Raw genomic sequence first — 25,315 nt, forward strand, 5'->3', positions numbered from 1 at the left:
TGTCTCTTGTAGGCACCATATAGACAGATCGTGTTTCTTTATCCAGTCTGAGACTCTCTGTCTCTTTATTGGTACATTTAGTCCACTTACATTCAGCGTAATTATAGATAAATAAGTTTTTAGTGTTGTCATTTTGATGCCTTTTTATGTGTTTTGTTGACAATTTCATTTTTCCACTTACTTTTTTGTGCTGAGACATTTTTCTTTGTAAATTGTGAGATCCTCATTTTCATAGTATCTGACTTGATGTTTGTTGAGTCATTACGTTTTTCTTGGGTTTTATTTTGAGTTATGGAGTTGTTATACCTCTTTGTGGTTATCTTAATATTTATCCCTATTTTTCTAAGTAAAAACCTAACTTGTATTGTCCTATATCGCCTTGTATCCCTCTCCGTATGGCAGTCCTATGCCACCTGTATTTAGTCCCTCTTTTTGATTATTGTGATCTTTTACATATTGACTTCAATGATTCCCTGTTTTGAGCTTTTTTTTTTTTAATCTTAATTTGTTTTTGTGATTATGTGATTTCCCTATTTGAATTGATATCAGGATGTTCTGTTCTGTGACCTTGTGTTGTGCTGGTATCTGATATTATTGGTTTTCTGACCAATTTCCTTTAGTATTTCTTGTAGCTTTGGTTTGGTTTTTGCAAATTCTCTAAGCTCATGTTTATCTGTAAATATCTTAATTTCGCCTTCATATTTCAGAGAGAGTTTTGCTGGATATACGATCCTTGGCTGGCAGTTTTTCTCCTTCAGTGCTCTGTATATGTCATTGCATTGCCTTCTTGCCTGCATGGTTTCTGCTGAGTAGTCTGAACTTATTCTTATTGATTCTCCCTTGAAGGAGACCTTTCTTTTTTTTTTCTTTTTGGATCAATCTTAAATGGGGTTGGATGAGCATCTTGGATAGATATCCTTTCGTCTTTCATGATGTCAGGGAAGTTTTCTGTCAGGAGATCTTCAACTATTTTCTCTGTGTTTTCTGTCCTCCCGCCCTGTTCTGGGACTCCAATCACACGCAAGTTATCCTTCTTGAGAGAGTCCCACATGATTCTTAGGGTTTCTTCATTTTTTTTAATTCTTTTATCTGATTTTTTTTCAGCTATGTTGGTGTTAATTCCCTGGTCCTCCAGATGTCCCAGTCTGCATTCTAATTGCTCGAGTCTGCTCCTCTGACTTCCTATTGTGTTGTCTAATTCTGTAATTTTGTTGTTAATCTTTTGGATTTCTACATGCTGTCTCTCCATGGATTCTTGCAACTTATTAATTTTTCCACTATGTTCTTGAATAATCTTTTTGAGTTCTTCAACTGTTTTATCCGTGTGTTCCTTGGCTTTTTCTGCAGTTTGCCTTATTTCGTTTCTGAGGTCATCCCTGATGTCTTGAAGCATTCTGTAAATTAGTTTTTTATATTCTGTATCTGACAATTCCAGGATTGTATCTTCATTTGGGAAAGATTTTGATTCTTTCGTTTGGGGGGTTGTAGAAGCTGTCATGGTCTGCTTCTTTATGTGGTTTGATATCGACTGCTGTCTCCGAGCCACCACTAAGATATTGTAGAGATTTATTCTATATTTGCTCACTGAGTCTTATCTTGTTTTGTTTTCTTTCAATATACGTGAATGGGCTACTAGATTGTGCTGTCTTGTTTGCTGTAGCCCTTGACTTACTTATGCCCTATTACCAGCTGGTTTGGGCTGTTGCCAGATATATATGCCTGAGTCTATTCACTATTCTTGAGTAGAATCTGATTTTGGGTCATCAAGAGTGTGCTGCACCCTAACACCTATCCACCTCAAGAAGTAGTGGTGATAGTTGTGTGCATCAGATTCTATTAGCAGCTGGGGTTCACACTCCGGGGCGGGGGCAGGATGCTGACAGGCTTCCCCCAGGTGTCAGTGAGGTAGGTGTGTCTCTATTCCTAAAGCACCTTGGTGGGAGGGCTCTGCAGCTGTACCTTTGGCCCCCAATGCAAGTACCTCTACAGATTGGTAGGTGTCACCCTCCTTAGACCCCTAAGGCAAGAGGCTAGGTGGTCTGGGGGGAGCTTCAGCCCTCAGTTCCCTGTTGTGGGTCAGTTAGGGCTCTGTTGAATAAGCAGAGATATCAGACCTAGGAAACTTGTTTTTCCAGTAAATGCGCTAAAAAAAAATGCAGTCAGATCCCTATCGGAAATGCCTTTGCATTATAATAGCCACCTTGTTCCCTGTAGGAATGAAATCCCGAGATATGGATCATATATGCTTGGCTGAAGATGGTTCTGTGTTTTTAGTCCAATTAGGGAAGGATTTTTGGTCCCTGGGTTTTTTGTGGTTGCTTCTCTCAGGCCGGCAGAATGGGTTAGGAAAAGACCAAAAAAAAAAAAAAAAAAAAGGGAAAAGGAAAGCCGCGGAGCCGGAGCCATTCTCCCTCTGGCTCAGGAAATTCCAATGTTAATGAAGCTGCCTGGGAAGGGGAGGGGAGGGTTCAGAAAAACAGGAGAGAGTAGCACCCCGGAATGTAGCCAAAGTTGCTTATCTTGCTTGGGATGACTATTTTATCTGAGATTCCCAAGGGGTGTGTCGCCTATGTGTGCTGGCTGGGTAGAGATTGCCCCCGAGGGTCTGGCCCGCTGAAGCCGCGGTCAGATCCTCCACTGCCAGTCCACAGCCCAGCGTCAAGTTTCCCCTGCTGGAACTCTGCCCTCCCGGGTCCAAAATCAGTCACTGCCTCCTGAGGACTTCTCCTGCCAGCCGCGTTGCCATGCCCCCTGCGCAGACCGGCTGGGCCCCCTCCCAGGGTCAGTTCAGGGGGGTAGGGCTGCGCCCCATGTTTGCGCTGTGGCCTGATGCCATGCCCAGCTTCCCTGGGCCCAGTCCAAAGCCTGGCGCCAAGGTTCCCCAGCTGGGACGCTGCCCTCCCAGCTCCAAAACCAGTCACTGCCTCCCAGGAACTTCTCCTCCCACCAGCCGCGTGGCCGCGCCGCCCACAAGGACCAGCTGAGCCCCCTCCCGGGGTCAGTTCAGGTGGCTAGGGCTGCGTCCCGTGTTTGCGCCGTCACAAGATGTTGTGTTCAGCTCCTCTGAGCCCAGACCTAAGCCCGGTGCCAAGGTTACCTGACTGGGACTCTGGCTCCAGGCTCCGAAAACAGTCGCTGCTTCCCCGTAGTTGTTCCTTCTCCGTCTCTGTCACTCAGGTCAACTCTTTAAATCTGTGTTTTTTGTTCAGGGTTCGTAGATTGTCATGTATGTGATCGATTCACTTGTTTCTCTGAGTCTTTGTTGCAAGAGGGATCCGAGGTAGCGTCTACCTAGTCAGCCATCTTGGCCCCCCCTCCCAAGGCAAAATTTTTGATAAATTACTTAATATTTTAAAATGCCCTTCTACTCTTGTCACCAAAACTATTTTCAACCTATTCTTACTGTGTTTTCATCCCTGTCAAATTAGAGATCAAAGCCCTCAGAATACCCAGCTTTTACAAATGGACACTTCATATTCTTCATCTGTTGGGCCCATAAACCCATTGCCGTCAAGTCGATTCCCACTCATAGCAACCGTATAGGACAGAGTAGAATGTCCCATAGGGTTTCCAAGGAGCAGCTGGTGGATTTGAACTGCCAACCTTTTGGTTAGCAGTCTGAGCTCTTAACCACTGAGCCACATGGTCCAGGACATGTCCTCTAAACTCTATGCTATAAGCTGGCATCTAGGTCCATTATTCAACCACCAATATCTTAACCACCCCTTCTTTTTTAGCTCACCTATCTTTTACTCAATTTGTGGAACAATCAGCCCAAACTTGATATAGTCATTAGACTATGAGTAGACATAAGGGCATTGTGCAAAGTACTTGTGAAATTTTGATTGACAAGTTAAATTTTGATAAGTGTGCTGCTTCCTAGCATACTACTTTTATGTTTTCAACTATATAATACAGTACAGCTAGTCAATGAACAAACCGTATTCCCTTTCTGCTATAGCAATTAAGATGCCAAACACCCTTCTTTATGTTGACCCAACAGGTGAGTTTTTTCTTACAATAAAATAATGGTCCTAAGCATTGTATTCATCAGTTATTAAAAAGCAAAAGGATTCACTTAATCTCATTTCCATCAAAATTGATAACATCTGTTAGGCATCCTCTAACGTTTAAATGAACATTCTTGAATAACACCGTTCAACAGATTTAAGTATGTTGTGCATACTTTGCAGGTCTATCAAAATGTAGTTCTGCTTAGAAACTGGATTTTCCACAGTAGCATGAACATTTTGCTGGCTAGTTCAAATCCAGCATGCTTTAAGTTTGCAATACCAGGAAATACTTAGGAAGATTTGGAGAACATATTGACCCTACCTTTAAGCATTGTAACTGCCCATGACTGTGCTAGAGTAGGATGTTTTCTGGGTGAGTGAGAGTGTAAGTTGGGCTTTCAAAACAGAATGACAGTTGAGTCTCACTCCTACTTATGGGTTTCTGGTTCAGAATTGCATCCTGAAATGGACTGTGATGTATTACTTACTAAAACAAAAACTAAAAAAAAAAACCAGCTGCCATTGAGTCAATTTCAATTCATGACAACCACCTCCCCGCCATGTGTGTCAGAGTAAAACTGCTCCAAAAGATTTTCCATGGCTGATTTTTCAGAAGTAGATCGCCAGGCCTTTCTTCTGAGGCACCTTTGGGTGAACTCAAACCTACAAACTTTTGGTTAGCAGCTAAGCATATTAACTGTATACACCACCCAGGGACTCCTGTACTTCCTAAAGGTTTGCTCAAAGCATCTGAAATTTGAAAGAAACTATTCAGGGGACTTGGTAGCACTTCCTTCTAGGTTGCGCAGCTCTCTCCCTCCCTATACTGAGCCAGATTTTCAACACTAGAATACTTAGACTTTATTATCTGAATCCCTCTAGGAATGCTTTCACTGAGTTATGGCTTAATATCATATCCTCAACCTTCAAAGAGGACTGATCCAAGAAGGGTCTATTTGAACAATGTTTCTATAAAATGACACTGGAGTTCAAGATATGGTTTACTTTATTATTAAAAGTCCCTTACACAAGGACCCACATTTAAAAAATTCTCTTTGAGACTATGTGGGCAGCTTCTGTCTGGAGGAGAGATGAGAGGGCAGAGCGGGGCAGAAGCTGGCGGAACGGACACAAGAATAGAGAGTGGAGGGAAGGAGCGTGCTGTCTCATTACAGGGAGAGCAACTAGGAGTATATGGCAAGGTGTATATAAATCTTTGAATGAGAAACTGACTTGGTTTGTAAACTTGCACTTAAAGCACGATAAAAATTTTAAAAAATTCTCTTTGTACACCTTGAAATCAGTTTCCACAGACTATTTTTTTTTAATACGTAGCCTTGCTTTTGGTTTAGACAATGAAGTTTACGTAATACAACTTATTTCTCTTTTGCCTTGGATGCCAAAAATTTTAAGTCAATCCAGGTCAGTGACCAAGTTAAAGAATATGCTCACCTAATATACCCAGTAACATAATATCTCTGTTCCTCCTTACATCTCTATTCTCTGTTTATATTTTCTCGTCACACGTTATGAATCTGTTTTATAAAGGACTTCAAAAACATTTTGGATTTAATATGATAATTAATCTTAAAAACTAAAAAGCTTCTATATATATATAAATATATATATTCCCCCCTTAAAAAAAAGCAGTTTAAAAGACCCTTGAAGGGACTACAAGTGATAACCTTCCTTGGAAGTACAATATCAATGGAAAAACAAAAACTCTCACACTAGTTTATTATACTACCAAAGTAACAATGATAATATTCAGCACACTAATTTTTTTTTTTTTAATCTACTTTTTTGGTCTTGGTTATTCCCAGAAGTACACAAAATTCAAAAGGGAACTGAAGATAAATTCACGCCTTTTGCTCTCTTCTGCAGAGAATTAATAGCTTTTGGAATTGAAATTGTTTTATTAATTTGATTAGGTTGAAGGAAAATCCAAGACCCTTATGAATAATTCAGGTTTCTGTCAGATCCTAGAAAGCTTTATGTAAAGTACTGTTATACCTCAAAAATGTTCTCACAGTAGACCATACATTTAATTTTCAATAACATTGATTTATAGTTTTATAAAGAAAAATAATAAATATAATGAATTACCTCCATATTTTCTGATCTCAGTCACTATAAAATAACTGCTGTAGTTTTACATTTCCAGTGTGAAATATTAAATGCATAAATCAAAACAAAATTATTTTTCATCTAGAGAGAGAGACTGGTTCCTGAGACTGACAAATTCATTTTATTTTAAAATTAATGCTTTAAGAAAAAAACTTTCCATTGAGTTCCTATGAGCCTTAAAAAGGAAAAGGATCTTGCATTTTAATATTTTGCCTATGAGTCTTCCACAACAGGTATTGTCTGTAAGAAACTATTAGGACCCCTACAACACCAAACTTATCTGGAGCCAAATTATACATCCTTCCATGAGTCATTTTCCTTTCCTACTTCCTTTCTCATGGCAATCCCTTGTTCCATAAATGTTCACCCTAAGTTGCCACCCAGAGATAAGCGTCTCCCACAAAATGTTTCTCTAATGCCACCAGACTGGCATTTTTTTAATGCAAATATTCTCTTACAGCTACATCTAAGTAGTCATGTAATGAGAAGAGCATTCTCAAATAAGAACAATTCACAGGAGATACAGATTTTTTTTAATAGGCAGAAACAGATACATTCACTTTTACATTTTCTCAGTTTCATCCCCTAAGTTTCATTTACAACAAGAAACAGTATTTTGCATCCTTGATTAAAAAGAGTAAATCTAATTATAAGAATTCATTTTCACATTTAAATACCCCTCAACTTTTCTGAGTCTTCAACATTCAACCACGAGATTTCAGAAGGAGCAATGAAGGTTGAATACTAAAAGATGCCAAACCCTTGAATAAACGGATAACTCTGAGCTTGTAGGCCAAGAAGAAAAATTGAACCACCTAAGGACTATGATATTGGAAACCAGGAAACGGCCATAAGTTTTGTCTGTAAGGTTCCTCTTACACACTAAAAACAGATGAAACTAGATCAGATTTTTGTTTGCTTGCTGTTGTTTATTTTAGTTTACTGTATTTAAGGGTTTTTATAATTCCTAAAATGACCATATGTATTTTTTGGTCAATCATGAATACAATTCCCTCATTGGTTATAAATCCAAATAAACTTATAGACAAATTTTCTAATTAAAGCAAATTCTGTTTGTCATGTAGTTAAATCAAACTAACTAATATTGGAAGAGAATTAATGTGAGTAAGACGAAGAATCAATACCTTTTTTAAAACTTTATATTAAATCAGTGTAGTTTTAAGGTAGCCTGTTTTCTAGAGGAGTTTCAGAAAGAAAAGGGAGAATCCCTGAAGTCCTGAAATAACTGTCTGGCAAAGATCTGAACAAGCTTCTCTAAAAATAACAATGGACTGTGGACTTCATAAACATTTTTAGAAATTAAATATCTGCTAACTTGTTCCATATGGCAGCAAATTCACAGAGCCCAGCATGTTATTCATTGAGCTCATCATAAAGCATGCACATAAGGAAGAGGCAGAGTCATTCACAAAGTTGTTCACGAGAAGCCAGAGGAAGCAGATGATCTTGAAACCTCTTAAAAAAATAAAAACAAAAAGCAAAGTCCTCTAAAAAATACCACGTGCTACTCTTGCGCTAAGAGTCCCTAAGGTTTCTTAGGTTAGACAACCTTTGAAGATTTCCAAATAGTAATTATTACTTATTAAATATGGACAATAACATAACGGCTAAAATTTTGGACAATAATTACAAATGCTAAACTATTAATTAATTAATTATTTTTCTAACCACAAGGATAAAAAAATGTTTCCATGATATGCTTAAAACACAAAGAAGCATAGAGGCTTTAAAATTTAAAAAATTCTGGCTTAGTCATCATATGGTTACAAAGACATACTCAATTTTTCAAAATGACGTATTTGTACTTTTATTCAGAATCCTAACAAGTCCCAAACCCTGTTTTGTTTTGCTATGATTTTTGTGTTCTTCTCATATAACTTAAGAGAATGAAAAGGCAGAAAACTAAAACCACAACAAAAAAAACCCATTCTCCCATCTATTAGTCTATCAACATTTCAGCATCAGCTCTTCTACACCAAAGGTTTATTCATCCCAGTGTTGTTAGTAAATTCGGGACATTACGTTCCTTTGGTGAAAAACGCTTACACTTCAAAGTATTTTCCCTACACTCATACTCCTGATTTTTCCTTTTTGATCTTTCCATCTGCTGTTGTATAAATTCAAAAGCCCTGCAATCCCTACCTCCCCTCCAACAATCTCAAACACATGGTTAATATTTAACATTCAGAACTTCATTTTCATTTTTTTTACTGCTTAAAATTTTGAATGAAACTGTCACAAGAAATAACATTCAAAGAAAAGTATAATATCAAATATATCTTTAGGACTGAATTTATTCAGGGTTTTATAATTCAAATGAAATTAATTTTTCTAAATTAAAGGGGCGGAGGTTAAGTTTCTAGGAGTTGTTGCCATAGAGAAAAGTGAGAGAAGAATCTATAGGAAAGAAATTTAGGAACTGATTGCATTCGTGCTGGGGAAACACAGTAGAGCTGTGATATCATTACCTATTAGATTGCTATAGCACGTTTGTTCTTGGATACCAGCAGAATGACAGAAAAAAAGTCTGAGGAGAGAAAAAAAAAAAGAGGAGAGAGGCTAAGATAAATACGTAAATCTTTGTTACAAAGATTAAAAATGCTCAGAATCAAAATTTGTTGTGAGTTAATGGCTGGATGTTTATTTCAGTAACTATAGAGTTTATAATTTAATAACCTTTTTTAATCTATGGTATGGAAATTTAGTTGGTTAGTCTTTGGTGACGGGGTACAGGGTGAAGACAAATTCTCAATGCTTAAATTCTCAATTTAAAACCATTTTCATAACTAGGGAGTGTAGATGGCCACTTACAGCGTCCAATTTTAAGAGAGAATTCTCCGTCCTGAAACATTTCTTCATCAGCTCTTGGTACCTGAAATTTCATCATAAAGATTTATTTTACATAAATTAAAAACCGGCTGTTGCTGAGTCAGTTCCAACTCATGATGACCCCACGTGCGTCAGTGTAGAACTGTGATACATAGGGTTTTCAGTTGCTGATTTTGTGGAAGTGTATCACCAGGACTTTTCTTTGGAAGTACCTCCAGAAAAAAAAAAAAGTCTTTTTTTTTTTTCTGGGTAGACTCCAAACTCCAACCTATGCGTTAAACATTTGCACCACCCAAGGACTCTTATTTTCCATAAGAGCCTAGTAAAAGTGGTTACTTGTAGGCTGTAGAGGTGGTGATATAAGATGTAAACAAATTCTGCTCAGTGTGTATTATTTTTATTTTGAACCATGTGCTCATGTTACCATGTATTACCTATTAAAAATAAAATGTTTTAAATTAAAAAAAGAAAAGATTTTCTTGCAATTCTCAGCAGTTCCCTGGAAGTTCTAAGTAAAGTACAAATGCTTCTAGAAAAAGAAGCACTTTTTTGCAAGAATTAGTTGATAGCCAGCTGGAAATGAGGTGGACCCTTGAGCTAGGATGAGCCTTCCCTATCTGTGAAGTCTATGCCTTTGCAAAGCTTGTCCAGCCAGCCTGATTCTCCACAGCAACCCTGACTATACCTGGGATTATGGAGGTCATAAACAGCTCATTTGAGTGTGAAACAAGAAGGGATTGATAGAGGGCAAAGAAGAAAAAGAGAAGGATGACTGAAAGGAGATCTAGGAAGGAGGCCAAGAACTTTTCCTGCTCTACTCCACTACCTATAGATGGCCCCACCTGTGTCTTCCTCAAGTATATAGAGGCTGTGGGTACATCCCCCTCCACTCTCACCCCCACCCCCCAAAAGAGCATATATACTCCTACGTAATCCCGTTGAGAAACAAGAGTCACTTCCAGGCAGAAAAGTGTGGTCTGTTTTCCACATCCTATGGTTTCTTTCAGAAACAATTCCTCCTTTGCTGATGCTTACTGGCCCCCATCATGATGTAGCTGCCTTCTGCCCCATCAAGCATGGTCTAAGCAGATGTTTAATTCAAGAGAAGTCAACACATCAATGTGTATGTCTCTACAAGTTTGAATGAGTTAGGCCAGCTGCTATAACAAACAATCCCAAAATTGCAGTGTCTTAACAAAATAAAGATTTATTTGTTGCTTAGATCAGAGTCCAGCAATGGTTGGGCAGTTTCCCGAGGCAGCTCTTCTCTAAGTAGTGGCTGAAGAATAAAAGTTCCTTTCATTTTTTGATACCACCATTTCCACAGATGAATTCTGCTCTCTGGGAGAAACCACTTTGTTAGTTGTTCACCATGGTCCCTGGCTCCTTCTTCTGGAGGTCTTTCCTTCTCCATTATCCTCCTTGGCCACAAGTGATGGCGCATGATCTCCTTGGAGGCTGTAGAGCACTTGAAGCCCTGCCTGCTGTTCATGGAAGATCATCACCTCTTTCAGTATGTGTTCCCTGAAAACCATACCCTTGTACAATGATCTAGGTGCATGCACTTTTTCTGGCAAGTGATCTTAAGAAGCACTGTGAGATAGTAAGACATGTAAGAAAGGAAAGGCAAAAAAATGAGTATTCATAAGTAGGTTACCACTTTGAGCAATTGCAGCTCAGAACTTCTGTGACCCTCTAAGGGACTATGTGGAACACAATTTCTCTGACAGGTGCAGAAACTGAGTTCTGTAGTCAGTAAAGACCCCCAGGCAGAGAGGGCATGTGTCTGTTGCATCCTGGGATAGGCTGAGGAGACATGGATGGTACAATGACAGCACCTGCTATACGGCCAAAGGGTTACTTAAATTCTAAGAGTCAAAGGTGTTTTAGCCTGTATTCTTAGTTTCATTGGCAATACAATTCTCTCAACAACTTCTTAGGCTTCCAATACATTTGCCATAAGCAGCTAACCACTTCCAACTTTTTTTCTGAGATATAATTCTTAAGTAAGATTTGTTACTTTGCTTTCTCTCCCCCATGCCTCTCTTCCGTACTTTAATGGTAGAGGTTTTGATGGTATCTGCAATGTGGAGAATGAGGTAATTGTCCTTATCAGTAAGCCACCAATGAGAATTAGTTTGCAGCTAAGAAATGGCTACGCCCTTAATCTGATCTTTGCCCTGAGTTACTTAATTCAACTAGCAAGTTTTTTAAAACCAACTCTTCTGGTTTAGGATTTAGAAACAACTTTCCAACCCTGCAAGGGCCCACATTTTTTGAACTCCATCTATTCCCTTCACTTTTCCTTGTAAACCAGCCCGTTATTTCCTGAGCTCATCTCTTTTTTTAATACCTTGAAAATACAGCCAACTCACACTAACGTTTGATCCGTTTCAGCCATCTCCCCTACAGATGTAGGCTGAGTAGAAACTTGCTCTGAATTTATTTCAAGGGACATTTTTACCAAATATTTTGCCACTGTATCACATGGATAGCCATCTTTCCAGCCTCTGATGTCAAGTTTTTTTTTTTTAATTACCTATATCTCTACAACTAAATCAATCACACCTAATTTAGATTTTTAATAGCAGTATTCCATTCCTGACATAAATATCTATATTAGGATAACAGCCTTAGCTATTGTAACAAACAACTTCGGAATCTCAATAGCTCAACACTAAAAAGGCATGTTTGACATTTATACAGTTTGATATGGGTGAGCAGATCTTTTAAGAGACTTTCCTGCAAGTGAGAATTCAGGGATTCAGGATGCTTCCATATCGTAATATCACCATATTTGAAAAGACCTTCTCAATCACCAAGGCAGGAAAAGAGACCTCAGAAGACCAAGCAGGGGACTTTAAGTCCATGCCCGGAAGTAGTAGGTATCCCTTACACTGAAATTACTTTCAACCTAACTGCAACCAGGCTGAAAATAGAGTTTTTGTTTGTACCTAAAAGGAAAAAATGGTTGTTCATCTAGCCTGACTCTGGCACAATGGCTGACAAGTCTAAAGCAGGAAAAACCTAAACCAAAGATATTAATCTTTTATACAAAATTCCATATTGATTATAGATAACATGTGGGAGACAAAGTGTTCCCTAAAATCCTTTCAATCACACTGTAGTCACCTGGCTTTTCATTCAATGTTTAACACTGTATAAACTATCTAGTCTCATTGCAAGGTAAACAACCAAGAAGAATTGAGCAGAGGTTCTCACTAATTTCGGTGAACTGTCTTAAAGTGGTGACGCAGTGGTTACGCTTTCAGCAAACCAAAAGGTAGGCAGTTCAAATCCACCAGCCGCTCCTTGGAAATCCTATAGGTCAGTTCAACTCTATCCTAGAGGGTCACTATGGGTTTGGTTTTGGTTTGGGGTCTTAAAGTGCTATCACATGTGCTTTTTTCATTGCTCTCCTAACATGGAAACCTTGGCAATCCTGATATAACAACTGTTGCAGATTGAATCGTGTCCCCCAAAAACAGAGGTTCGAAGACTCCTAGAATCTGTGAAGGTGACTTTGTATGGAAATGAGGCCTTTGGAGATGTTATCAGTCAGTCAACACGAAGTCATTCCTGAGTAGGGTGGGCCCTAATCCAATCATGTTGTTATTACATGCCATCTAGTCTGTTCCCACTCATAGGTACACAACAGGAAGAAACACTGCCTGGTCCTGCACTATCCTCCCAATCGTTGCTATGTTTGAGCCCATTGTTGCAGCCACTGTGTCAATCCATCCTGTTGAGGGACTTCTTTTTTCCTGATCCACCACTAGTCTGTCTGTTTGTCATAGTGCGGTGGCTTGTGTGTTGCTCTGATGCTAGAAGCTATGTCACCGGTATTTCAAATACCAGCAAGGTCACCCATGGTGGACAAGTTTCAGCGCAGTGTCCAGACTAAGACAAATTAGGAAGAAGAATCAGGCGATCTACTTCTAAAAAAAAAATTTACCAGTGAAAACCTTATAAATCCAATCATAATGGTGTCCTTATAAAAGAGAATTGGAGACGCAGAGACAGACAGAGGGAAAATGACCATGTGATGAAGGAGTCCGCAGCTGCAAACCAAGGAATATCTGGGGCTACCAGAATCCTGGAAAGATGAGAAAGGATAGTCTCCTAGAGCCTTCAGAGAGAACATGGTCCTGCCAACACCCTGAATTTAGACTACAGTGTCCAGAACAACAAGACAATAAATCTCTGTTCTTATAAGTCTCTCAATTTGTGGTGCTTTGTTTTTTTTTGTTTGTTTGTTATGGCAGCCTTAGGAAACTAATACAGTAATACACATAGATGCAAGAATTCTTTTTGTTAATTTCCTAGCGGCAGCTCTGTTAAAACTCTTATTCAGCTATCTATGATATAGACAATCTTAAAAGACAAAATATTCACATTACCTCACCTTTTAAAAAATTCCTTTTTTATGAAAAAGTACATTGGTCTTTAGGTATCAATATACATGATTACACATGCAAGCTAAGAAGGAAGGCATAACACGGGCCCCAGAAATAAGAGTAGCCCAGGGCACAACCAGAGTATTAAGTACCACATTCATGCTCAAGATTCATAGTGAATTCATGGTGATTCACAGTGAATCCAACTATTTATGCTCAAGGTTCAGTTGAAAATCCTATAAACTTCTGTAATATTACATTTTGCATATGTACCATCTTTCATATACTATTTAATTTTTCAGACATACTATACATGAGGTTTGTAGGATTGGATGCACAAAACCTTATATATATTATTCTTCATGTGGAGAAAAAAAATGGATTTTCCAGGGGAATTTTCACTATGTGATTTTCACCTTAAGTGCTGATTTTGAATCTGACGCCCCACTAAAATACAAAGCCATGGTAATCTCATTTCTGCCACCTGATTTAGCCTCCCTGCATTCTGGCCTTATTTCCTTTTTGCTGTTTAATCCTCTATTCTGGTCCTGTGCTCATTTCCAACTTGGTTAAAAACATCACTTTTTGGATAAGCCTTTTGTTTCATGGCCTGGTTTTGATGGCCTATAAGACAATGTACTAACAAAGACTTGAATTCTGACAAATGTTTTCTAAGACAGTATTTCCTATGGAACTACAAGACATCTTCCAAAGCAGAAATCTTCATAGTGCTCTAAGCACACCAGACAGCCCAGGACTCAGAAGCAATCATGGAAATCAGCTCAGGCCATTGCCAGTACAAGTGAAATAACTACTTTGGTGTAGTCCTCATCAGCCACTCAGCTCCCATCCATTTTGGTTTCTGCATCCTTTTATATGCCCCCAAAACACTTTACCATGATCCTTCCTTTGCTAGGAACAGCTGTTGTACCAACGTTTTTCAGCCCCAATCCCAGCTTCATCTAGGAGCCTGAAGGGGTTGTTCCTTCTGAAATTAAGAAAAATTCACAATATTAATAACAATGTTGTTGTTGTTAGCTGCCATTGAGTCGGCACTGATTCATGGCGATCCATGCACAACCGAATCATATTGTTGTGATCCATAGGGCTTTCACTGGCTGATTTTTGGAAGTAGACTGCCAGGCCTTTCTTCCTAGTATGTCTTAGTCTGAAAGTTCTGCTAAACCCTGTTCAGCATCACAGCAACAAACCAGCTTTCACTGACAGATCAGTGGTGGATGCACTTGAGGTACATTGGCCAGGAATCGAACCCAAGTCTCCTACATGAAAGTTGAGAATTCTACCACTCAACCACCACTACCATTTATTGAGTGCTTAGGATGAGCCAGATATTGTACTAAGGTCTTCGTGTACATTAACTCATTTGATCATCACAACAATGCAATAAGGTCAGTACTATTGTTATCTCCATTTTATGAAAGAGGACATCAAGGAAAAAGAAGTTCAGTAACTTGCCCAAAGACACACTGCCTATAATAGTGAAAGTGGGATTTGAACCCAGGCGTTCTGACTCCAGAGCCAGTGCTCTTATTTATACTTTTCCTTTCTCAGGGAAGACTCTAATTTTATAAGTCAGTAAACAATGGCTTGTTTGTAGTCACCACAGGATTGCTGCCAGTGATAACAAAAATAGAAGGAAATTAGCATTTTCCATGAAAGAAAACCATCCTTTTAAGATTGATACCTTCTGAACTTTTAGACCTGAATAAGTTCTAGGATGTTTTTACATTGTTTAACTGAGGATGGTCACTTAGTACAGTATTATTATTTCAAAAATTACTTACAGCTATGTGCCCTGGCAGAAAATCAGTATGAGTTGTCATTATCGAAATCAAGTTGCTGGGGCACTACACTCTTGGAGCTGTTTCCTGAGTGGGCACTCAGTGGAAGAAGACAGATATTCAATCACCTGAACCCCAGGAAACAGAAGCGAAAAATGCTAAGTTGTGTGAGACTTGGCCACACAATTGATACGCGATTAACTTTGAGCACCTCTCTCTTGAACTGGGCCACTCTATCCAATTCCAGAAAAAAACAAAACAAAACAAATCTGTTAATTTGCTTATTGAAGCCAGTTAAAAATTTAGGAAAGGTGTAAAATTATAAACAAGGGATTTATTTAGTAGCATGTAAGCACAATCTGCTATATGTTATTGTTGTTGGGTGCCGTTGAGTCTATTCTGACTCCTATTGACACCATGTGACAGAGTAGAACTTCCCTATAGGGTTTTCTAGGCTGTAATCTTTACGGGGACAGATCACCAAGTCTTTCTCCTTCAGAGCCACTGGGTGGGTTTAAACTGCCAATCTTTCAGTTAGCAGCTGAGCACTTAACCATTGCACCATCAGGGCTCCTTAATGTGTTATATAAACATGTATAATACATATACATGCAAAAACACCTTTACTAATGACTTTTGACCATTTATTTGGTAGTTTGATGAATTGAAGAAACCTAGTCTATCATTGTTACGTGTATCTGTGCTTTCCTTCACATCATTTGGTGGTAGAGGGAAGCACCTCACAGAGGAGGAATTTTGTTACAAAAAATTAAAAAAGCCCAATTATAAAGAAAGTAAAATAAAAACAACATAAGGACTATGAACTGACATTAAGCAATTATCAGAGTATGCTGCATGTAGGCTCTTAGGCACTTCTTCCAGTGGCCTGCCCTTGGGACGGTACTTGAACTGCCACCAGCAGGATTCAAAGACAAGGGACAGTAGGCAGTTGGCTGTGCGATACAACTTGAAGGATATGACAGGTGTGTTTACCCCAAAATATCTGCCCTCCCTTTCACACTCTCCCTCCGTATCCTGAAACTTTCACTTCTTGCCTTATTTTTTGGTGCCAAAATCACCTGAAGATGGTCTCTATTAAAACAAATATGTTACTCATGAGTAGATAAATCTTAACCTGGTAATGGTCACTAACATAGTACTTACTTAGGAGACCAGATAGCATGTTTCCTGGTAGAGCTCAGGGTTCTATGGGAATGCAATGCTAGGCAGATCTATTTTAATAAGACGAGGGCAGAAGGAAGAAGGGAATAATTTGAGCCATTCCGAATATGCAGTAGTGAGCATGGGCATTACTAAGGTGGAAAGGTGGTCAGGATTTGGAAGATGGTTCCAAAAAGGGCCAATGGGAGAATATTAAAAAATTCAGCCCACTCTCTAAATTTTTGGGGTGGTGTCTTAAATACCTAGTGCTGCCTTAACAGAAATCACAAGTGGGTCACTTAAAAGAACAGAAATTTATTTTCTCATAGTTCAGGAATCTCTGAGTGGTGCAAATGATTAATGTGCTTGGCTGCTAACTGAAAGCTTGGAGGTTCAAGGCCACCCTGAGGTACCTCAGCAGAAAGGCCTGGTGATCTATTTCTGAAAAATCAGCCATTGATAAACCCTTCAGAGCACAGTTCTACTCTGACACACAGGGTTGCCTTGATCAGAGTCAACAGGATGACAACTGGCTTTTTTTTTTTTTTTTTTCCAGAAAGGTAGAAGTCCAAATTTAGAGTGTGGCTCTAGGATGAAGTCCTTCTTTATCTATTCTAGTAGACAGCAATCCTTGGACTTGCTGGGTTTATCAATGCACATCCATGTGGCATCTTCCCCTGCTGTGTCTCTATGTCTGTTTTGCTCCTTTTATAGCTCAGAAGTGATTAGGATTAGGACCCACCCAATTCTGGTATGGCTCATTAACATAACAAAAGAAAAATCCTATTTCCGAACGGAATCACATACACAGGTACCACAGCATACAGATTCAATACATTTGGGGGCGGGGGGACACAATTCAATCCATAGCTTGGTGCTTGCCCCTATCTGTTAGGTAATGTAGGAAGAAAGGAGAAAACTTCAAAAAAACATACAGGTTGTGAAATTCAATCAAAAGTTTTATTGGGAAAGAAATTAGAATACAACAGTTGAAGAGGTCAAAACTGATTGTCTTCAGATCATGTGCCATTTTTATCTCCCTGTTCTTTTTCCAAAGAGCAATAATACTTCAGTGTTGGTGATTATTCTTCCTATGGTCTTCCCCACAATTCAGGCAGGATTAGTCACCAGAGGGCTAGTGGCCACTCAACTGAAGGAGGCAAGCGGGGGAAACTCTCACTGTGATTTTAAGATGGAACAGCTCCTAGAAATTTGAGATCATTTTCTTATTATGCTCTTCCATTTGGAGCTTTACCAGAGTCAGCACTTCCATAGAGTTTTCAGAGTTTCACTCTTGGCAATAATCCAACACATGAGCACAACACAAAGGTGTTGGCTTGGAAGCATAAAGCACCATTGTTAGGATGAGGAGTGGCAGCCCAGGAATAAGGAAGAAAGAAAGGAGCTAATCTCAGGGGCAAAGTAAATTGCACACTAAACCAGTGCTACCCATAATATTAAACAGAGAGAGCCTTAAAAGACAGGTTCTGAACAGGATCACAATCTGGGATAACAACTAGATATAATTAACATGTAAATATAGTTTTGATTTCATAAGTTTTCCTATCTTTAATTTTTACTACACACACCCCCAAATTCCAAGTAATGCAAAGAAGCTAATTAATAGACCAGTCATTAAATAAATGAAACTCTAGTTGTCTATTACGTCCGCTGAAAATGGGCCAGCATTAATACACTTATATATCCATGCTAACCACAATCAGCTGAGGTAAATCAGAGTCTACTGTCCCTCGACCTTTAGGAAGCCAACCATTAGCAGTGGAAGTTTCAGGATAACACTCTTAAGTACAACGGAGGCATTATTAAAATAGGGAGGGGCCATTAACAATACAGTTCAATCACACCTGAATAAGAAATTTGGAAAAACTTCATAGGTCTTAGCATAAGAGTAGTCTCTCAACTACTCCAAAATTGGATAGGAAATTACTTGAGGGCTTTTAAGTCTGGATTTACGCATTAAATGTTAATACTCTAGGAATCCTTAAGATGAACCCCCTCCGTAAATAAAGCTGGCATCTATAGCATGTTACTTAAGAGCTTATCTAATTATGACCACTGGGAATTAAGTCATGCCCTGCTTTCTCTGGCTGTGTTGCCAAGAAGATAGCAAAAATTTACTGAATACTTACTATGTGCCACGCACACAGCACTATTCGAAAAAAAGCAAACCAAACCCATTGCAGTGGAGTACGTTCCAGCTCATGGTGGCCCTATAGGACAGAGTAGAACTGCCCATTAAAGTTTCCACGGAGTGCCTGGTGGATTCAAACTGCCGACATTTTGTTTAGCAGCTGTGGTACTTAACCACTATACCACCAGGGTTTCCAGCACTATTCTAGAAGCTGGTAATTTAAAAATAAACAAGACAGACATAGTCCTTATCCTGCTGGAGTTTATATAGTGGTGGAGTGAGACAGACCAGCTTGTCTCATTCAGAAACAAGATTTTTGGGTTTGGGCTACCTTCCTACTTGATAAGTGTTTTAATATAAGAGCCACTCCTAGTAACTAGATTTTTTTTTTTCTGGATTTTACCATCCTTCTATAGATATCATAGCAATAAATGCAAAGTTGTTACAATGTGTTGCATAAACTATACTGGAAGACCTGAAAATAACTTTATTAGGTCAAAATTTTTGAAACAGAACTTCCTAATTTTGCATTAAAACCAAAAAAAACCAAACCCATTGCCGTCGAGTGGATTCTGACTCATAGCAACCCCACAGGACAGAGTAGAACTGCCCATAGGGTTTCCAAGGAGCACCTGGTGGATTCGAACTGCCGATCTTTTGGCTAGCAGCCTTAGCTCTTAACCACTACACCACGCCAGGGTTTCCAATTTTGCATTAAGAAAGCTAAAATTACAAGTGTGCAAAGCAGAGTCATGAAACAAAAGGCAATCAGACAAGTGCGCTAGTCCTAGCCCCCACCATATCCCCAAATTCTCTCACTGGGTTTTAATTTCACAAGCTGTGATAAAAAAAAAAAAAGAAAGAAAGAAAGAAAAGAAAAAGAAACAAAAACCTGTTGCCATGGAGTCAATTCTGACTAATAGTGACCCTATAGGAAAGAGTATAACGGCCCCATATGATTTCCAAGGAGCAGCTGGTGGATTTGAACAGCCGACCTTTTGGTTAGCAGCCAAGCTCTTAATCACTATGCCACCAGGCCTCACAAGCTGTGATATTGGGGGTTAATTAGGGGTTATTGGGAGTTGGGGGTTAATTTGATCAACCATTTAAAAAATTGTTCCAAGTTCACTGGAATTCCTTGGAGAAGCTTTTGGTCCAGAAAAATTTTTATTTAAAAACTTTAATTTTTAAGATAATTTGTAAATAATTTTTTAATGTACTAAGGAAAAATGCACAGTCCAATCATGCTTTAAACAAAATTTTAGCCCATTGGAAACTACCAACATGATAACTTATGCATGCAGGTTAACCAATGTTTGTACAGGTCTTTTTTCATAATGATCTCTGTGCATATATTTGGACTTCTTGAAATTGGATCATTGATAAAGAAGGTTGTAGTTCTGACCTGGCCTCTCAGTAAATTTGTTTCTTCATGGGCGCACTTTGTGAAAAATGATTCAAAAAAGTAGCCTACTGCAGGACAAGCCTGCTGAGCTCTGTTAATGGCCGCCCAGCCTCAGCCTGATCCCCTTGATGTATATCCTAGGCACAGTGCAACAGTCAGCTTTGCCCTAACAAGTGAGCAAAACACACGTCTTGTGATGCCATATTGTTGATAATCTCAACATGTCCTCTAAGTTTTATAAGTTTATTGCCTCCCTTTTATATTCATGATGAAGAATGCAGATATAATAGAGACTGATAAGGGTCTACATTTTTAAAGAAAATTAACCATTGCTCCACTTTCAGGTTTCTAGGTCAGTTTATTTGAGGAAAATCCTGAGATCTTCAAGGCGAGCTGTTAAAATTGTTTATCATTTGCACCTATTTATTGGTGTGAATCAGGATTTTTTTTTTCAATATCATGCAAGCAATGCAAAATACAAAAATAAAATTGAAGATTGAGACTGCATCTATTGTCTATAACCGAGAGATCACATTTTTTGCTTATTAAACCAGTGTCACTTATCTCATTAATTTGCATTTATAATAAATAAATATTACAAATATGAACTTTTAAAACAGTGTTTCAACTATGACACTGTCTCATCTCTTTCATACTTAAGGGTTTTACAAGATACTGAATTTGAAACCAGATTCATTCCGTTATGAAAAATATTTGAAACCACTTTAAAGAAACAGAAACCTACTCAAGCTAACTCTAAATAAATAATCAAAATTTCTGGTACTTTATTATTGGTAAACACCAGAAATTCTAACTGACCTCAGAATGTCCTCAGCATGGCCTTCAAGGCCCTACATAATTATTCACCTACATATATCTCTCTGATCTCAAGTTCTACCAATCTCCAACTGGCTTACTCAGACCACGCTGACCTTCTTGTAATTCTCCAACACCACTCTTGTTACCGCCTTTAAATTTTCTGCTATCTCTTCTTAAAACTCACTTTTTCTCAGCTGTCACTGTAGCCTATTTCCTCACTGCCTTAATTGTCAAAATATCACCTTAGGAACACAACCCTTGGCCAGCCAATTAAAATACCATCACTCCCACATACGTTTCTGGGCCCCTCTCTAGGCCTTTGCCTTTTACATTTTTCTTCAAAGCAACTCATAATTCTCTTTCTCTCTATATACGTAGATTCCCTTTCATTCTTACCCTCCATCCTCCTCTTCTTTTTCCTTCCTTCTGTTTTTCTTTCAGCCTCCTCCTTAAAGCATAAACTCCATGAAGGTATGAACCATGTCTTTTTTATCACTGTAACTGTAGAACCCAGTACAGTACTGATACAGAGTAGCTCCAAGATTATTTCTTGAATACAAGAATGAGCAAAAGAATGAATGAATAAACAATCAGGACACACAGCCAAGTTACACGAAGAGTGAAACTGGGAAGTCAAACTTAAATGACTTCTTTCGTCTATTGTAGATCCCATGTCCTTTTTTGCTTGTCAATGGCAGTCTCCCATTTCTTTCTCCAGACTTGCATTTTCTGCTTACTAGTCAATGTGCACACAGCTGAAAATTACCACCAGACTCAACATGACCTGTAGTTCAAGTGTTCATCATTGTCTGGCTATAATTCTGTCTCAGTTCAGACTCTCAAGTGAGATAAAACATTTGGCTCAGCTCAACCTCTAGATTGACTTCACCTTTGTCATGTCCCCAACAGAGGTGGCAGGGCTCAATATTACATACCAACATGGCCTTTTAGTCCTAACATTTCAGCAAGTGCTGTCAAGAATACTGGTAGCCATCTAAGATGCACCAGTTGGTCCCAACCCACCTGGAGCAACGGAGAACAAAGAACACCAAAGATACAAGGAAAATATGAGCCCAAGAGACAAAAAAGACTCCATAAACCAGAGACTCCATCAGCCTGAGAGAAGAACTAGATGGTGCCCAACTACTACCAATGACCATCCTGGCAGGGAACACAACAGAGAGTCCCTGATGCAGCAGGAGAAAAGTGGGGTGCAGAACTCAAAAAAAAACTCAAGTTCACATAAAAAGACCAGAGTTAATGGTCTAACTGAGAGTAGAGGAACCCCAGAAGACATGGCCCCTAGACTCTCTGTGATCCCAAAAGTAAAACCATTCCTGAAGCCAACCATTCAGACAAAGATTAGACTGGACTATAAGACAAAAAATGATACTCGTGAAGAGTGTGCTTCTTAGTTCAAGTAGATACATGAGGCTAAATGGGCAGCTACTGTCCAGAGGCAAGATGAGAAGACAGAAAGGGATAGGAGCTGGTTGAATTGACACTTCCGGGGGTGAAAAGGGGAAGTTTGCTGTCACACTGTAGGGATAGCAACTAGCACCACATAACATGTGTATAAATTTTTGTATGAGAAACTTGAACTGTAAACTTTCACCTAAAGCACAATAAAAAATTAAAAAAAAAAAGGAATACAGGCAGAAATGTAACAAGAGGATTTTTCTAGGCCCAAGTAGGGTCTGCTGAAAAAAAAAAAAACACTGAGGAAGATGATTTCAAAAATTAATATCTGACATTAACAAGTTAATATCATGATATTGTTATTGTTAGCTGCTGTAGAGCTGCCCTGACTCATGACAACTGACTTGATGCACAATGGGATCAAGCCATTGTAATCTGCAGAGTTTTTATTGGCTGATATTTTAGAAGTAGGTTCCCAGGCCCTTTCTCCTAGTCTGTCTTAGTTTGGAAGCCCTGCTGGAAACTGTTCAACATCATAGCAACACGCAAGCCTCCACTGACAGACGTGTGGTGGCTTGCGTGAGGTGCATTGGCCGGGAATGGAACCTGAGTCTCCCACATGGAAGGCGAGATTTCTACCACGGAACCACCACTGTTCTTGTTGTTGCTGATAGGTACTGTCAAGTCATTTTTTTCAACTCATACAGGCCCCATGATAAGGAAGTTAAACATTTATTTAAGAATTTTCTTGCTTTGTTTCCTTTTTCTTTCTTCTTATTTTTAATATTTAGTATTCTTTCAATTCCCAGCATAGGAGAGTATATGATTGTCCAATTCAAAATGGCCAATACCAGTCCCTTTCAGCTCTCTAATGCCTAGGATATCGATGTTTATGCTTCCCATCTCATTTTTGATGATTTCCAATTTTCCTAGATTCATACTTCGTACTTTCCAGGTTCTGATTATTAATGAGTGTTTGCAGCTGTTTCTTCTCATATTGAGTCGTGCCACATCAACAAATGAAAGTCCTCAAAGCTTTACTCCATGCAAGTCATTAAGTTCAACTCTACTTTGAGGCAGCTCTTCCTCAGTCATCTTTTGAGTGCCTTCCAACCTGGACGGCTCATCTTCCAGCGCTGTATCAAGACAATGTTCTGCTGCTATTCATAAGGTTTTCACTGGCTAATGATTTTCAGAGGTAGACTGCCAGGTCCTTCTTCCTAGTCTGTCTTAGTCTGGAAGCTCAGCTGAAACCTGTCCTCCGTGGGTGACACTGCTGGTGTCTGAATACCGGTGGCACAGCTTCCAGCATCACAGCAACACATAAGCCCCCACAGTACGACAAACTGAAGATTATTTAAAAACAGTTGCAGCAGTATATTGACAGGGAACTGCCAGAAATTCAGGCCGGTTTCAGAGGAGAACGTGGAACCAGGGATATCATTACTGATGTCAGATGGATCCTGACCGAAAGCAGAGAATACCAGAAGAATGTTTACCTGTGTTTTACTGACTATGCAAAGGCATTCAACTGTGTGGATCATAACAAATTATGGATAACATTATGAAAAATGGGAATTCCAGAACACTTAATTATGCTCATGAGGAAACTTTACATAGATCAAGAGGTAGTTGTTCAGACAGAATAAGGGGATACTGATTGGTTTAAAGTCAGAAAAGGTGTGCATCAGGGTTGTATTCTTTCACCATAACTATTCATTCTGTACTCTGAGGAAATAATCCGAGAAGCTGGACTATATGAAGAAGAACGGGGCATCAAGATTAGATGAAGACTCATTAACAACCTGCGTTATACAGATGACACAACCTTTACTTGCTGAAAGTGAAAAGAACTTGAAGCACTTACTAATGAAGATCAAAGACCAGAGCCTTCAGTATGGATTATACCTCAACATAAAGAAAACAAAAATCCTCACAACTGGACCAATGAGCAACATCATGATAAATGGAGAAAAGATTGAAGTTGTCAAGGATTTCATTTGACTTGGATCCACAATCAACAGCTATGCAAGCAGCAATCAAAAAATCAAAAGACGCATTGCATTGGGTAAAACTGCTGCAAAGGACCTCTTTAAAGTGTTGAAGAGCAAAGATGCCACCTTGAAGACTAGGGTGTGCCTGGCCCAAGCCATGGTATTTTCACTCGCATAATATGCATGTGAAAGCTGGACAATGAATAAGGAAGATGTAAGAAGAATTGACGCCTTGGAATTGTGGTGTTGGTGAACAATATTGACTACCATGGACTGCCAAAATAACGAACAAATCTGTCTTAGAAGAAGTACAACCAGAATGCTCTTTAGAAGCAGGGATGGCAAGACTGCCTCTTACATACTTTGGACATGTTGTCAGGAGGGATCAGTCCCTGGAGAAGGACATCATGCTTGGCAAAATACAAGGTCAGTGGAAAAGAGGAAGACTCTCAACGAGGTGGATTGACACAGTGGCTGCAACAAAGACCTCAAGCATAGCAACGATTGTAAGGATTGTGCAGGACTGGACGGTGTTTCGTTCTGTTGTGCATAGAGTCGCTATGAGTCAGAACCAACTCGATGGCACCTAACAACAACAACAACATTGTTTCACTTGCAAATCATTGAAACCCCAATTCAAATTTTCTTAAAGAAGAAATGAAACCCATAGACTCACATAATTGAACAAGACAGGGGTATTCGGGATTAAGGTAAGGATAGATCCAGAGCTTGAATGATTTTACCCAGGAGTGTTATCTTGAGTTGTTCCCCCCCCCCCCCCCCACCATTTCTCAACAGACGTCTTCAATGTTGCTCTATTCTCATGGCTTCAAAATGGCTGCCAGATACTACCATGGCTGAAAAAAAAAAAACCCAAAAATCCAAGTAGTCTTTAAATGCCCTAATAGACTGACTTGAATCAATTAGAAATGTTAAAGGAAAGTAATGTGTGGATTGCCTTGGGCTTTGGTTACACGCTTTACCCCTAGAACTAGGAATACAGTCTACCAGGTCCACGTGAGCTAAGAGTGGGAGCAGCAAAACAATAATTGTCTACTATACTTGACGTAGTACTCAACTAGTGATGCCTGAAAGTAACTTCGTGCACCAAGACAAAAAATAATTTCCTAATTTTGTTTTGTTAAACTTATATGACCAGATATTGACTACCAAAAA

Source organism: Elephas maximus, chromosome 2 (assembly GCF_024166365.1).
Source record: "Elephas maximus indicus isolate mEleMax1 chromosome 2, mEleMax1 primary haplotype, whole genome shotgun sequence".
NCBI classification, from domain to species: domain Eukaryota; kingdom Metazoa; phylum Chordata; class Mammalia; order Proboscidea; family Elephantidae; genus Elephas; species Elephas maximus.